The sequence below is a fragment of the Lagenorhynchus albirostris genome, chromosome 15, assembly GCF_949774975.1.
Source record: "Lagenorhynchus albirostris chromosome 15, mLagAlb1.1, whole genome shotgun sequence".
Classification (NCBI taxonomy): Eukaryota; Metazoa; Chordata; class Mammalia; order Artiodactyla; family Delphinidae; genus Lagenorhynchus; species Lagenorhynchus albirostris.
This window is the reverse complement of record NC_083109.1, coordinates 28,187,096-28,202,869: the sequence shown is the minus strand read 5'-3', so window position 1 is coordinate 28,202,869 and position 15,774 is coordinate 28,187,096. Positions and strand designations below refer to the sequence as shown.

The 15,774-nt window shown below is 49.9% G+C and overlaps 1 protein-coding gene across 6 annotated transcripts in view; it reads right to left on the bottom strand.

Annotated features, from left to right (window-relative positions):
* The window catches only part of SNPH (syntaphilin), a 42,221-nt gene extending 26,704 nt beyond the window's left edge, over positions 1–15,517 (bottom strand). For 3 of the 6 annotated variants that reach the window (XM_060123162.1, XM_060123163.1, XM_060123164.1), the window contains exons 1-2: positions 15,462–15,484; positions 15,111–15,217 (exon numbers count right to left, since the gene is read on the bottom strand). The gene's annotated coding sequence lies outside the window, so the exon portion shown is untranslated. Of the gene's footprint in view, positions 1–11,360; positions 11,374–15,110; positions 15,218–15,461 lie in introns of those variants that run through there. The other 3 variants (XM_060123169.1, XM_060123168.1, XM_060123165.1) reach the window with 3 other exon arrangements.
* Positions 15,518–15,774: the final 257 nt, after the last annotated feature.

Here is a 15,774-nt window from a genome sequence, read left to right as displayed (position 1 = left end):
CAATGAGCAGTCATTTCTTTCCCTTATTTTATAAACTAAGGCCCAGAGACAAGTGAATAATTCACCCCAAGAAGGTCACGGAATTAGCTCCAACTGGGTAATTTTTAAATGTTAAATATAGTTCTATTTATGAATGTTGTTATTATAGCTATAAAGTAGCACACATCTTTTTTTTTTTAAAAAAAAGCCTCCATTTTTGCTACTCAGAGATAAACCACTGATTAATTTGGAGGCTGCTCCTCCTAGCTTTTTTCTAAGCATAGAAGAAAAACTATTTTGGAGGCGGGTTTTGTTATTTTTACATAGTTATAAACATGGTAGAGAGGCACCTTTATATCTTTTTAAAAAATTTAACATGGTTTATGAATTGCCCATGATATGGCATATTCTTTATAGGAAGTATCTTATGGGCTGTATAATAGTCCATTTCATGGGTCCATCACTGTTACCTTAACATCCCCCTCTGTTGAACATATAGACTTTTTTACTATCAGAAAGAATGCTACAACAGACATCTTCATGCATTATTATTTTTCTGTAGTTAGAATTATTTCCTTAGGAAGGATCCCCAGTAGTAGGTTTATAGGGTCAAAAAGTTTGAATATGCTGCCGAACTGCTTTTCTAAAGGGCTGAGTTGCTAGTTGATTCTCCCCCCATAACATATGCACAGCAGCTGTGTTTCCCCTTGACAAAACCACAGGCACTTAGCCTTGCCTCCTGAAAGGCAAGGAGTTCGAGCTCAAAACAGGAATCACCAAAGATGGTCTTTCTGTGTCTCTCTGGCCTTGTGACAAGTGTCTTCACCTCACATGGCAAAGAGGGAAACTGAGGCCTCCTGGAGAAACGTAGCTCGAAAGTGGCCTAGCTCCAAGATTGAAAGCAGGTCCCCTCAAGCTTCTCCTCTCTCCTAATCAGAGTACTTCTTACCTGTGTGGCAGCTCTGGCAGGGACATTTCAGTCAATGTTTACCAAGCGTCTATGTGTGCTGGGTTCTCCCCAGTAGTCCCAGTAATCAAAGAGTGTGTCAGGGAGGGGCTGGGCAGAGGACAGAGGGAGCCTCTCTGCAGAACTCAGGAGCAGGCTTCTGCAGATGGATGCAGATGTCTGTGGAGGAGCATTCCAGCTTCAGTGCAGGGAAGGGGGGTCAACATTACAGAAACATGCAGGAGAAGGGGAGATACAAGGGGCTGGGTTCACGAGACCAGACAGTGTAGGGACAAAGGGGAGCAGAGGGGAGACCAGGCACTGGGGGAGCACCTTTTGAGCCTACAGAAAAAGTTCTGAGCAGAGGAAGGACGAGGTCAGGTTTAGATTGTAGACGATAACCCTGTACCAGCTCTGCTGAGAATGGGCTGGAGGAGATGAGAAAGGGTACCAGGAAAGCCAAGACGGGAGAAGAGGAAAGGAAGTGAGAGAAGTAAAGATGTCTTCGAGAGAAATTTAGGGAGTAGACAGGGACCAAAAGAGATGGGCCGCGGGAAACCAGGGAGAGGGAAGAACCGTGATGATGCCCAGGCCTCTGGGTACGTGGGGGTGATGCCCACCCAATGTTCATCTCCCCTTCTCCCTTAATAACAGAACCCTATTTTTGTTCAGGGTTGGCAATATACCCAGCTTAAAACACACCAGTATCCAGAGTGGCGCTGGCAGTTCTGGCCTGTGTACTATGAGCATCAGTACCGGGCCTGAGAGTCTGGCTAGTTGTCATCTAGCACGCGAGGCCGGAAGAGAAGTGGGCATCACGCCTTCAGTGGCTCAGTCTCCCAGGTGCCAGGAGCAGGGCCAGATTCAGAATCAAGGGCTAGCAAACACGAGCTGAAGGAAGTCAGGCAGCCAACCAGGTGATCTGGGACCTGAGAACCCCATGCACAGTCAACCTAGTACCAGGAAAATGGCCTCGAGGCCACCGTCCATCTCCCCTGGGACACAGCCCAGCACAGGAGAAAGAGCACAGAACTGGGAACCTGTACGCTCAGCTCTGCCATTGACTCACAGGCCTGAGCCCACCCTTCTTTTGAGTTGATACCTCAGTGTCCCCATCTATAAATGGAGACAATGCCCCCACCTCATGGAGCTGTGTGACCACCTGGCCTCTGCCATCACATCTTCCCAAATATCCTCACTGATTCACCTCATGGGTTCACCATGCTGTCGCCTATGCAGTGCCCTCTGCCTAGAAAGCCCTTCCAAGCTTCTTCTACCTGCTTCTCTTCCAAGCTCAATTCAAGCATGGATGCCCACGTGTGGCTCCACGGGGGGCAGAGTTCACAGCTCTCGCCACGGTGGCCCCATGGCATGTGCTCTTTTGTTATACCAGGAGGACACAGGCTGTTTACACACATCCGCTGTGGATCACTATCTTCAATTTTTTGAGGGTTTCTAAGTCTATATACACAGACACACAGACACAGAGGCGTTTGGCTTAAGCAGCGATGTGCACTGCTGGCGAGCTGTGCAAGGGCACTGGCAGAAGAGGTAGTGATGCCCTCAGCCAGGCTCCACACACCCAGAGCAGAGCAGAGAAGGTTGCCCTGCGCTGTTCCAGCCAGTGCATCTCGAGCCTGGCCCAGCGTGGAGCTCAACAAACACTCCTTAATGAATATATGGCTTCTCCTCCTCTGTCTCCCAAATGCCTTTTGTGACGATAGATGGTGCTGACACGCTCCTTGTCCTTGGAGTTGAGATGGTCAGCTACAGAGTTCTGCACCTGCCTCTCACCCACAGAAAGGCAGTGCCGTGCCCATTGTACATACAAGGTGAGGGAGAAAGGTGACCTGCTTCACCAAGTGTCACCGGAATCAAAGGCATCAAGGCACCCAGCATGGGCCCTCTTCCTCTAGAGATCAGAGGTCTGTGTGGGCTCTGACGCTACACCCCATGGTCTCAGGAACTCAGGCCCCCTGTTTGCAAAACAAAGCTGTGGAGATGTGTGAATTTTAAGTACCTCTAGGTGCTGTCCTGTGATTCCACGTGATAGTAGAGAAGGACTGAATTCAGAGGCTGCAATCTCTCAGGAAGCTAGTCTCTTTCTGAGTCTCTCTCTCTCTCACACACACACACACAAACACACACAGACATACATACACACGCACGCTGAGTCTGAAACTCCCACAGGGCTCTCTGGGGCAAGACACAGATTGGGAGAAAATAGCTGCAAAATATATATTTGACAAGGAACTTGTATCGAGTATGTATAAATAACCCTTACAACTCAATAATATTAAGACCAACAGCCAAATAGTTAAATATTTAAAAGTTGGCAAAATACTTGAACAAATAATTCACCAAAGATATATGGATGGCAAATAAGCACACAAAAAGATGCTCAACATCGTTAGTCATTAGGAAAATGCAAATTAAAGCCATAAGGAGATACCACTATACACCTATTGGAATGATTAAAATTAAATAGACTAGGGCTTCCCTGGTGGCGCAGTGGTTGAGAGTCCGCCTGCCGATGCAGGGCACATGGGTTCGTGCCCCGATCCGGGAAGATCCCACATGCCGCAGAGCGGCTGGGCCCGTGAGCCATGGCCGCTGAGCCTGCGCGTCTGGAGCCTGTGCTCCGCAACGGGAGAGGCCACAACACTGAGAGGCCCGTGTACCGCAAAAAAAAAAAAAAAAAAAAAAATTTAAATAGACTGATCATACCAAGTACTGTTGCGGATGCAGAGAAACCAGAACTCTCATACGCTGCTGCTGGGAATGTAAAATGGTACAACCACTCTGGAAACACTTGGGCAGTTTTTTTAAAAGTTAAATATATATTTACCAAATGATCTAGCCGCTCCACTTCACTCCTAGGTATTTACCCTAGAGAACAGGAAGGTATATCCATACAAAGACTTATACACAATTGTTCACAGCAGCTTTATTTATAATAACAAAAAACTAGAAAAAACCAAATGTCCATCAACAGATGAAGGGCAAAACAAATCATGGTTTACCCTTCCATACAATGGTGTACTATGTGTACTCAGAAATAAAAAGGAATAAACTGATGTACACAACAACTTGAATCTCTAAATAATCATGCCGGGTGAAAGAAGCCAGACCCCCACCGCCTCCCAAAAAGTATATTCTGTATGATTCCATTTATACAAAATTCTAGAAAATGCAAAGTAATTGATAGTGACAGAAAGCAGGTCAGTGGTTGCCTGGACAAGGGAGGGGAGAGGGAGGCGTGAGAGGAAGGAATTACAGAGGTGCAAGAGGAAACTTCGGGGGTTGATGGATGTGTTCACTATCTTAATTGTGGTGATGGTTTCATGGGTTACATACTATGTCAAAACTTACCAAACTGTACACTTTAAGTATGTGCAGCTTGATGTATGTTGTCTGTACATCAATAAAGCTGGAAGGAGGGGAAGGGGCAGGGGAAAGAGAAGAAGGCAGGGCAGCAGGAAGCAGGAGGAGTCTTTCTGGGAAGCCTGGGACCTGGACACAGACACACGGACGTACATGCACTGAGTATGAAACTGCCACTTGGCCTCCAGGGGAGTCCTAAGAGTCTCTCAACTCAGGATTCCATCTGTGAGAAACACCAAGGCTACTGGCCATTTGCTCGTTATTTGTCCAGAATACTTCCTGTGTGCCTGGCTTGCGCTGGGCACTGGGGATTCAGAGATAAATCAAACACAGGCCTTGCCCTGGGCAGTTCATGCTATTGGCCATGGGGAAGCCTTCCCAAAATTCAGCCTAAACATTTAGCTTCATGCCCCAAATATACCAGGCAGGTTCCCTTCACAGGAGCTATGAGAACTCTTCTTCTTAGACCCGATTTTGTTTCTAGCCTTGCCACCTCTTGGGAGAAAGCTCGTAGCTCCAGCCGGATTCTGTCCTGTATCTGTGCTAAGCAGACATCCAAGCTGAACCCCAACTGATTTCTAATAACTGACTAATGAGATCTGAGTCAAAGTCTTCACAGAATTGCAGAAATTCAGGGCAGGAAAGAATCTGAAGGTTTCAAAGCCCAACATCCATCTGATTGAAGCTTCACTTCGCTGAATAACATTCCTGTTCTGCAGTCACCCAGACCCAGTTTGAATACCTCTAGTGAGAGAGGAGCTCACTACCAACTGAAGATGTATCGGATCTTTGGAGAACTAGAGAAGTTATAAAGTTCTTTCCTTCTAACTGTGCATGGAAGGGTACTGGCATTTATTAAGCACCTACTGTGTGCTAAACCCTGTGCTGGGGGCTTTACACATATGGGATTTCTAATCTAGTTTAATTCTCTACCCAGCTTTGCTCCTATGAGGCTGGGATTATGATTATGATGCCCATTTTTACTACTGAGGAAACAAAAGGTCAGAGAAATCAAGTGACTTGCCCATGGTCACAAAGTCAGTCCATGTTCGAGACCAAGCATGTCCAACTGCAAAGTCCATGCTCTCTGTTCTCGACCACTCAGAGAGCAGGGTGAGGGGTCTGACGCTGTCTAGGCTTGGATCCTGGTCTCCTTCATTTGAAGGCTAACCTCTGGGATTCCTTACGATGGCGATCTCCTGCCAGTCCTAACAAACTCTGAAGCCCATCCTCTCCCAGGCACGGGCCCCAACCCCTTCCTTCCAGAAGGAAGCCACAAAACAGAGGGTTGGCTCAAGGTGTCCTACAGCTCCAGGGTGGGCCCTGGGTACTGCCCAGCATGGGCTGCTCTCTGCAGGGCAGGGAATGGGAGGGCATGGAGGGTCAGGTGCTCTCCGTCCTCTGCGAACACAGACCTTGGTCTGGTGACTAGGAGCCTGGGCTCTGGGAAGGAGCTGATGAAGAGGGACCCTTGAAAGATGGCATGTGAGCTGGGCCTTGAGACAAATGGGAACATGGGGAGATAGCAGTAGTGGTGGGAAGAAAATTTCAAGCAGAGGGAACTGGGGTGAGTAAAAGTAATTTAGGTAGAAAGGAAAGGCCCGTGGAAGGTATACTGCTGACCTGGGATAGAATGGGACCAAGGGTCCCTTAGGGACATTTCTGAAGTAACAGAATGCCTTTCTCTAGCTCTTAGGCCGGCTCATTCCAATTAGGCCCAGGGCTGGTAATCTTGCTCGTAAGAGCCCAGCTAAGGGCTGAGGAGGGACGAACGGATACTCACAGGCCTGAGAACAGAAATAGGGAGAGAAAGAGGATGAAAAAGCAAAGGGAGAAAAAGGGGTGGAGAGAAGGTGGGCTCTGGAATCAGATATTTGGTAGCTAGGCCGCATATAACAGACAAGTTGCTTAAATTCTCTGTGACTCAATTTCCTCTTCTATAATAATACCTTCCTCACAGAGCGGTAGGAGGATGCACTAAGTCACACATCCCTGCACCTGGTATGTGGTGTCCCTCTTATCATTCACCTGGACAAGGGTTGGGACCCAGTGGGCAGAGAAGTGATTGAGGCCGTGCAGAAGAGGGGCATTTGTGCGGACATCTGCTGTATGCCAGGCCCTTTCAGCAGATCATCGCTCTCCTTTCAGGCAGGAATGATCGATCCCTCTTTGGTAGATGAGAACATGGCCCTGGGGGTAAGACAATTTGTCTGAGGTCCCAGGCTAACAAGGAGCAGAACTGGAGATGAGCCAGGCCTGACTCTGAAGCCAGGGCTCACCCTGAGCAGCAAGCAGATGCTAGGAGGCCCAGGTCGGCTTCAGCTCTGTGCCCGAATGCAAGGAAGCTGGCCCTTGTCAGACGCTGCGGGCTTCGCCTCACGGCAGAGGCCACGTTTGGCACACCTTTCTCCCAGGGAGCTCAATGTCCAAAGTCTGCCACCTCTGAAAGGGAGGGTGGGAGGAGGTGAGTGGTACAATGAAGAGAGGAGGCAGGGATGGCTGGGAGGTAAGAGGGGGATGTGGTGCCAAACCAGCCTCCTAATGAGGAAAGACCCAGGACTCACTGTGTCATTTCCACCATTTAAAAAGCTCCAGAGAACAGGGGAAGACCCTTTGCTGAGAAGCACTAACCCCACAGCCCAGCTAGACTGGCGGGCTCACCTTACCCAGTCCTACTCCTCTCCCTTTTCGCAGCCCTTTAGATCCTGCTTTAGTTCCTCCTCCAGGAAGCTTTCTCAGATAGCTCCAGCCTACAGTTACCCTTTCTCCTGGGGTCGCCAGTGGTACCCACTGCTTGCATCACCTGTGACCAGTCCTATACTAGAACTCCAGATCCTCTAGATTGTAAGACTGCCAAGCACAGCCATTCCAAACCCCATTACATTGCAAGAACTCCTTCTAGAACATTCAGACCTATGTGAGCTGCCCAGAGATGAGGAGCTAGCTCTCAAAACATATTGTTTCATTGCTAGATGTTTTGTTTTTTTGTGTTTTTTTTTTGCGGTACGCGGGCCTCTCACTGCTGTGGCCTCTCCCGTTGCGGAGCACAGGCTCCTGACGCGCAGGCTCAGCGGCCATGGCTCACAGGCCCAGCCGCTCCGCGGCATGTGGGATCTTCCCGGACCGGGGCACGAACCCGTGTCTCCTGCATCGGCAGGTGGACTCTCAACCACTGTGCCACCAGGGAATCCCTGCTAGATGGTTTTTCAATTTAGAATTTTCTTCCTAGAACTGAGCCAAAATTTTCCTCCCTGGCTGACACTTGTAAGTGCTGGTCTGGGGTCTGCCCTTCAGGGCATATGGAAGCCTGGGCTCTTTCCTGTGACTGAACTTTGAGTATCTGGAGACAACTATCTTTACCCTCAACGGCTACTATTCTGTCCCAGCAGTGTGGGAAGTCATGTCCAGTATGCCTAGATTGGGGTCCCAACCCTACCACTTCCTGGTTATATAACTCTGGCCAGTTCCTTCTTTCCACTAGTCCCAGCTTCCTCAATTATAAAAACTCCTAACCTCACCAGGTGGCACTGCCTCCCCTGCCGAATGTGGTAGTTTTATTGTTCTGTTCATTAACCACTTCTTTAGAGGCAATATGGCTTAGAAGAAAGAACATAGCTTCGATGCCAAACTGACCAGCATTTAAGTGTAGGCTCTGCTACACAGCAGCTGCGTAACTCTGAACAAACTACTTCCTCTCTCTGAGCCTCAGTGTCCTCATCTATAAAATGAGGATAACATATGCTAAGTGGGCCTGAATTGTTTTGCTTCTTGTTTTCTCTGACCCATCTGTGTCTTGGCCTTTCTTCTGGATCTGCCCAATTTTCCAAGTTAACTATAATGCAGCTACCCTTTTATTGAGCACCAGTGTGTGGCGGGCACAGTGCTGAGTGCTTCAGATGAGGATTCCATTCAATCCCAGTACCCACTCTTTAAAGCAGGTACTATATGGCTAGTATCTTTTACTCAGAAGGCACACAACTGAACAGCGGCTGTTATTAATATTTCTATGAGCCAGGCTCCATGTACCATCCATATATATTTATCAGCCTAAAAAGCTCCCTAAGGGGAGGGACCACATCTTGGGGCCTGCTTACAGAGCAGACACTCTGTACACACTGGCTGAATGAATGGATGGAAATACTTCTTTGCATTCTCCCACAGCGGCCTGGATAAAGCCTGACCACAGTAGGTGCTTGATGAATATTTGATTAACTAGAGCCACAAAAATGTAAACTGTCCTCAGTGGCTTTAGACTGAATCCCAGAATGCCCTGAAAGCATGTCAGCGGGACCCCTCCTGCTAATTAGGAACTCCTCTGAGGTCCTTCTCTGAGAAGGCTCCAGGCTTCCTCCACACTCAGATCCCAGCTTTTCCTCGGTGGTGGCTGTGTGGCAGAGCTCTCTACAGAGAGACCACTTGCTGTCCAGACCTCATCACAACCCAGGCAGAGGTGGCAGAACCAGCAGGGCTTCCAGAGAACAGGAAGCACCTCTCCCGCTGAGGAGCTGCCAGAGTCTCTCCTCGGGTGTGGCTTCTATGCCAGCTTCACGTGCCATCAGCCAAGTTCCCTCTTCTGAGGCTGCCCACCAGGCTTCCAGAGACCCTGTGGTAGGGAGGCCGACTAGTGTGACAGCTTCAAGGGGGCTCAGAGGTGCCTGGAGGCCTCAGTCTCTAGAGGCTCCATTCTGACAGTGCTGCCAGAACGGAAGGGGCACTAATTAGGCCTTTGAAGCTGGGGGCCCAGAAGCAGAAGATCACAAGTGGCCAAAGTAATATGTTCCCTTGCCTTGCAGATAGGGCATCCCTGGCCCAGGCCTGCACTTCCAGCCTCGTTTCCCTTCTCCGCCCTCATCCTCAGGTGACAACTAGGAGCACTACGCACCTGGCATCTAACACTGTACATCAGGGGACACAGACTGATGGCCTGACACAGACACACATTAATGGGTGCGTTTTAAAGTGTTTCCTAGTTGGCCACATTAAAAAAATCAAGAGATGTCACAAACATCCAGATTTCTTACAAATGAGAAGATCTGACAACACGAGGCCCAAGTTCTTGCATGGCAGCGGTGGCGAGAGCAGGCTAGCAGCCACCTTTTTCAAGCAACACTCTCTAATTTGCTATCACCCCCAAAGAGCCCAACATAGACAACAGGGTTTGAGGTCCCTTGCTTTTCATGTTTTATCATGGCATGCAGACCTCCTAATGACCTTATGAGGTAGATAGCATCATGTCCCCATTTCACAGATGAGGAAGCAGAGGCTCTGAGAGAAAAAGTAACTTGGCCAGGATTCGAACCCAAGCAGTCTGACTTCAGAGCCAAACACAAGGACACTGGTCTGCAGCAAAAGCATGGACAATGCAGTGAGGTTTTTTTGTTTTTTCTTTTTTTTGTGGTACGCGGGCCTCTCACTGCTGCGGCCTCTCCCGTTGCGGAGCACAGGCTCCGGACGCGCAGGCTCAGCGGCCATGGCTCACGGGCCCAGCCACTCCGCGGCATGAGGGATCTTCCCGGACCGGGGCACGAACCCGTGTCCCCTGCAACGGCAGGTGAACTGTCAACCACTGTGCCACCAGGAAAGCCCCTGCAGTGAATTTTTAATACAGCAAAATGCATTCAGTTTGAAGGAATACTTTTTTCTGATTTTATATAGCTTCTTACTTTGGGGCTAAAGGTATTAAAATGTTCTTTCTCTCACTATATGATAGTAATAGTAAACAGAACAAGTGTCATGTGTCTTTGCCTGGCAGATTAAAAAGTTGGCCAACCTAGGATACATTCCCAAATGTACTGGTCTTTGAAGTCTAAGTCTGAGGACCATTGCTCTGCTATACAGCCTTCTTGTCACAGAATGATAGCATGTTTCTGCTACTCCTCCTGGTTCAAAAAAACCCCACCTCTATCTACATCTCATCTTATCTTTGAAGAGGTGGCTTTTGAACTGAGCTTTTCCCAAGCCCTCTCCCTCTAGCAAACTCACAGAGCATTTGTTCATTCCTCTTGTTATATTTATCTCATTCTTCCTCAAGTTACAGTTATCTGTATCCTATCCACTCTTGTACCCCCTAAAGTGGTTCTGGAACAGAGGGAAGAGATACTGAATTATTAGCCAGTCAGCACATGAAGAGCCCTTAGAGATCACCACCTCTGACTATCATTTTGCAGGTGTGGAAAAGCAAAGAGTCTCGCCCCAGGCCACCCAGGGAGTCCTGGCAGAGCTAAAGTGAGTCTCCCGGCCCCTCGGTGCTGGCTCTTTCCACTGCACCAGGCTGCTTCCCAGATGCTCCCTTTTGGTTGGCTCAGCACCTCAATTCAGAGGTGCTAGCATGTGACAAACACTTCATAAATATCTCTCCACTAAGCAGTAAAAAGCAGCCTGGGAACACAGGCCTCATCCTCTATAAGGGCCCTCAGCTCAAGCTTCACATCACCTGCATCAAACCTCCCACTCAGTGCAAGCTGCCCATCAAATGAAGAAACAGCCCCTTAGGTCCCTGGTGACCCAGATGTAGAAAGATGCACATATGGCTCAGAAATGCAATTCCATTAGGCCAGAGTTCTGATCCCAGCCTTGCTGAGTAATCTTGGGTAAATGCCTTCATCTCTCCAGGGGTCAGGTGCTCCAGACAGGTGAAAGAATGACATGAGGAAGAAGTTCCCAAGCCTATTGCATTGTTATAGGCACTAGACAGGCTTTCCAAGAGGAGCCTCAGAGTCCTGCCTCTAGAGGCCTCTGATGACAGGGAAGGTTCAGGCCCACCTGCGACAAATGGATGGTTCCTTTGGAACTGTGCCACAGAAGGGAGTCTGGATGGCCCCTCAGACCCTGTGGCCACATTTTGGGTTGCTGGGGTCAAGAGCCAAGAACTGTTTGAAAATGTCCTAAGTTGCGTAGAACATTTATTATTATTATTATTACACACAAATTCAACACAGAAAACGGCACCACCCTCACCTTCCTGACCCACTGAGTAGGAAAGGCCATCCCCCCTCCCTGTCCCATTACACCCACATCAGTATTATCACAGCTCCTAGATGGTTCATCATACCTACACATTTAGATATTTGTCTCCCTCTGTTAGCCATGAGCTTCTTGAAACTAGGGACCGCCTCTTACTCCTTCCTTTATCCTGTGCACTTGGTCTAGGGCCTGATAAATAAATACTAAACAAAGGCCAATATATGTTTAGCTAGACAAGGAATCCCCTCCACTCCTGTTCTGGGATAAGGCAGCATTTAGGCCCCTTAGAGCCATAGACACATCCAGCCCATTTGTGACATGCAGAAGGAAACTGGCCGATCCAAAATCACTCCGTCAGTGAGAGGGCTCGGACTAAAAGCAGCCTTTCCAACTCTCAGGACAGTGCATTTCCAGCTAAACTGTCTCGAGTTCTACCACACATTAGCTGTGTAACTCTGGGCGAGATCCTTTGCCTCACTGCCCTGGCTTCCTCACTTGTAAAATGGGTAAAATTGTAGTGCCTACATTATAGGATTGTCTGAGGAGTAAGTGAACCTGTGTAAAACAGAGCACAGGACATAGGAGGAGCTCAAAAAGTGTGCCTGTCATGACTGTCATTCACTCCTGGCTGTTCTCCTTGGTAAAGGGGCACCCACCACCCATCAGCAAAGCAGAGCTCACAGCGCAAGGAAGACTTTCCAGCACTGACTTACACAGTCTTCAACCCAGCAAGTCCCCTGCAACAATCCCTTTGGGGAAATGCCTGATCTTTTGTCACGAATCCTTCACAGCTTTCCCTCCTCCAAAGCCTTATGCACGTGTGCAAGTGTACACACAATTCACAGTGATGACAAGGAGAGGTTGTGAAACCTTTGCAAGAGCTCACCCTTTCAAGTCAGATAGACTGGGTGTCAGAATAACAAGTCTGCCACTTAGAGCTGTGCAGTCTTAGGCAAGTCGCTCTCTCTAAGCCTCGGTCTCCTCATCTTTCAAAGTGGTATAATCTGGGCTTCCCTGGTGGCGCAGTGGTTGAGAGTCCGCCTGCCGATGCAGGGGACACGGGTTCGTGCCCCGGTCCGGGAGAATCCCTCATGCCGCGGAGCGGCTGGGCCCGTGAGCCATGGCCGCTGAGCCTGTGTGTCCGGAGCCTGTGCTCCGCAATGGAAGAGGCCACAGCAGTTAGAGGCCCGCGTACCGCAAAAACAAAAACAAAACAAAACAAAGTGGTATAATCTGTTATGAGGATTACCTAAAATATGTAATGGTCTGCTATTCCATAAATGATACTGAAAGTAATAATAGTTGTCTCATTTTTATTTAACAAAATCCACTTGACAAAATGTCAGAACCAGAAGGGGCCTTAGGGATCATGTGGTCCAGTCTTCTCGTTTTATAGCTGGAGACCCAGAGGTCTTGAGTGGAGGCGTGATTGGCCCAAGGTCACACATTGAGGTGGTGGTGGAACAAGACCTGGGACCTGGGTCTCCTGATTTTTTGCTACATGTCCATTTTGGCCCGTTTGATTCTCCTTATCTGCCCCCTCCCCGAAACACAGGAAGTGGCTGGAATCACTCTTTTCCCATCCTCTTCCCTTCATGCTTATCTTTCACCAGCCAGAACCATCTGTTTGTCAACATAATCACACCCCCCAGGCACATCTCGTCCCTTCAAGCCTGACTTGAGGAGAAGGTAAAACAACTGTTGGCCCCTGGCAATAGCAATAATAACAGTAAGAGCAATAAATAACAGTCAACAACTGGCACAGTACCCTATACTTTAAAATGCTTTTCCCTACACTGTCAACACATTCTCACAGTTTCTCCCTAACCTGGTTGGCTTAGGAACATAATTTCCTCCAACTTATTTGATTCAACACTTCCTGAGGACCCACTTTATGCCTAGCCATGGGCTAGAGATCGGAGACACAGAGAGGAAAAAGTCCATGCCTCTGCCGGAAGGAGCTCACAATCTAATGGGGATTGAGGGCAGGTGGGGACATAACAACTTCTTTTGGCCCAAACGGTGCAGCAGTAAAATGCCCTGCCCCACCCTATGGGGAGGCTTCTTTATCATGCTGTCAAGTGGCAGAATGTATCTTTGAAATAAACTGGAGCAAGAAAAGATGAATGAAAGGCTGAACAGGACAGCAGGAGGGAAGGTAGAGAATAGAAAATACAGACACCGAAAACTTGACCTCCTTGTCTCATGGAGATTCTAATGAGAGATTCCTGGAAGGGCAAGGGAGCAGCAGTGGGATCCATGTGAAATCAGAAAGCCACAGTCCCTGCCTCCCTGACAGCACACAAGATTCTGATGCTTCTGTTCCCTTAGGGATTCTGCCCTCGGATGCCAAGATTTTCCAAACCCAGTGCTGGGCTATATATGCCTCCTTGGGACCATCGTTGCTGGAATGACGTCAGTGCCCTTGCAGTGGAAATGTTTGTACCTCCTGATTGCTTCCTAGGCCCCTCAGCCTGGTAGCCCAACACACTCCAGCATTCATTATCCCCTGGCAGGGAACCATCCGCAGGGATGTAAAAGAGACCGGTGGGGTGGGGGAGGTGGGAGAGAACCGGACAAAGAGCAGCCACCCCTCCTCTCTCCTCCAGTCTATCTCCCAACTCCTGTGTCCCTGAGAACCTACTATGTGCCAGGCACAGGCACTATTTTAAGTGCTTTCATATATGTCTCATTCAATCCTTATATCAACCCTCTGAGATACATACCCTTCTTCCCAGATTTACAGATGAGGAAACTGAAGCTTGGGGAAGGGAGGTAACTTGACAAAGGTCATCCCAGTGATGGCGCAGAGATGACAATATAGGACTGTCTGATACCTCCGGTTCCACGAGGCCCACACAGTCAATGTTTCACTTGAGAAGTCTCGAGTTGAAAAAGATCAACTGAGGAAACCCCAATTATTTCATAGACCCAAGTTTAAATTCTGGGTTGCTTTAATAGGGATGTCCCCCTGACATGTAAGAGCTGCTTGAATGGCATATTAAAACTGTACAGACCATCTAATCCAACTCCTGAATTTAACAGATTAACAGACAGACACCCACGCCTACAGAATTTTAAGATGGCTACTTGTGGCCTACGAGCAAGCTAAAGGACTAGAACCCCAATCTCTGGCACTTTCCCTACCCGACCATGCCTGCAGAGATCACCTTTTTCTGGGAAGCAACTCCAGCCCATCCCACCTCCAGATGGGCAGAGAAGGCAGAGGAAACAGGCAGTGTGTCGCCAGGCCTCTCCTCAATCTGCTGGGTTGAGTAAGGGTATATGGGCGCTTCCCAGGCTAGGAGGTGTTCCCAACAGCCCAGCTCCCTGCCAAGGAGCAGAAGAAACCATCACAGCCTGTGGAGAATCCATGGAGACTGAGGCTTAGATCTCCTACTCTAGGGGTCATGCACATTTTTTTCTTCTCGGGGGAGAATATGGGAAGGAAGCAGTCATTGGCACTTGACCTTGGGCTGGGTGTGGGGTTCCCTGCTTCCCCCTCCCCCAGGTACTCTTGCTCCTCCTCCAAGAAAGAAAGAGGCTTAAATGTTTGTCAAACAAATAGGAATGGGGTGATCCCCAAAATCCTCCAAATAGCCCACTTTGGGCATCTTCTCTGCTGCCACCAGCATCCTCGAATTAGTGAATTTCTAGGTGGTGGTGGTGGGGCGCTTCGAGGGATGTAGGGGAATGAAGGGATGGTAAGAATGAGTCACAGTTAACCCCTCCTCGGCTGGTGCCCTCTGAGGAATTCTACCGCAGAGAGCAGCCCCCGCCCGCCGGCCGCCGCGGTGCAGCGCAGGCCCCCATCCCTGCTCCGCCGAGGCCTCCTCACCTGAGTCCACTCGCCCTCCGCAGTCCCGCCGGCTCTCACCACTCCGGCCCGGCTTGGCGCAGCGCCTCTGCAGTCGCTGCTGCAGCTGCCTGGCCCAGATCAGCAACCTGCGGCGGTGGGGAAAACAGACAGACAGGGGCGGGTGAGCGCGGGCGGGGACAGCGCGCAGCCGAGTCTCCGACCGCAGACAGCTGGGCCGCCGCGGCCGGAAAGCCTAGAGGGCCGGCTGCCCGCCGGGCGCTCCGGCCGCTCCCCTGCGGGGCCCGCGCCTCCCCTACCCCCACCCCGCACTTGGCACTCTGGGCTGCGGCGGCACAGCTGGGCGGTGGGCCCGGAGGTTCCTGTCATCACCTGCAGAGGCTTCCATAGCTTCGGCTGCCCTGCCCAGGCCGCCGAACTGCTCTCTGGAGTCCCTACTGGAGGCGGCTAGCTGCGTGCTCGCTGGGGCTGGGGCTGCCGGGAGGGAGGGAGGGAGGGAGGGAGGGGAGGGGAGGGTGAGGTGGATGGAGGGGACCAGCCAGTCGGCGGCTCGCCGGCAGCTGCGTAAGCGGCCCGCTTCACTTTCCTTCTTAAAGAGATAGTTAGTGTCTTGCTCCAGAGAGCGCGGAAGACGCCAGCATGCGTGGAGTTAGGGGCCTCTCCTACCTCCACACCGGCCTGTACT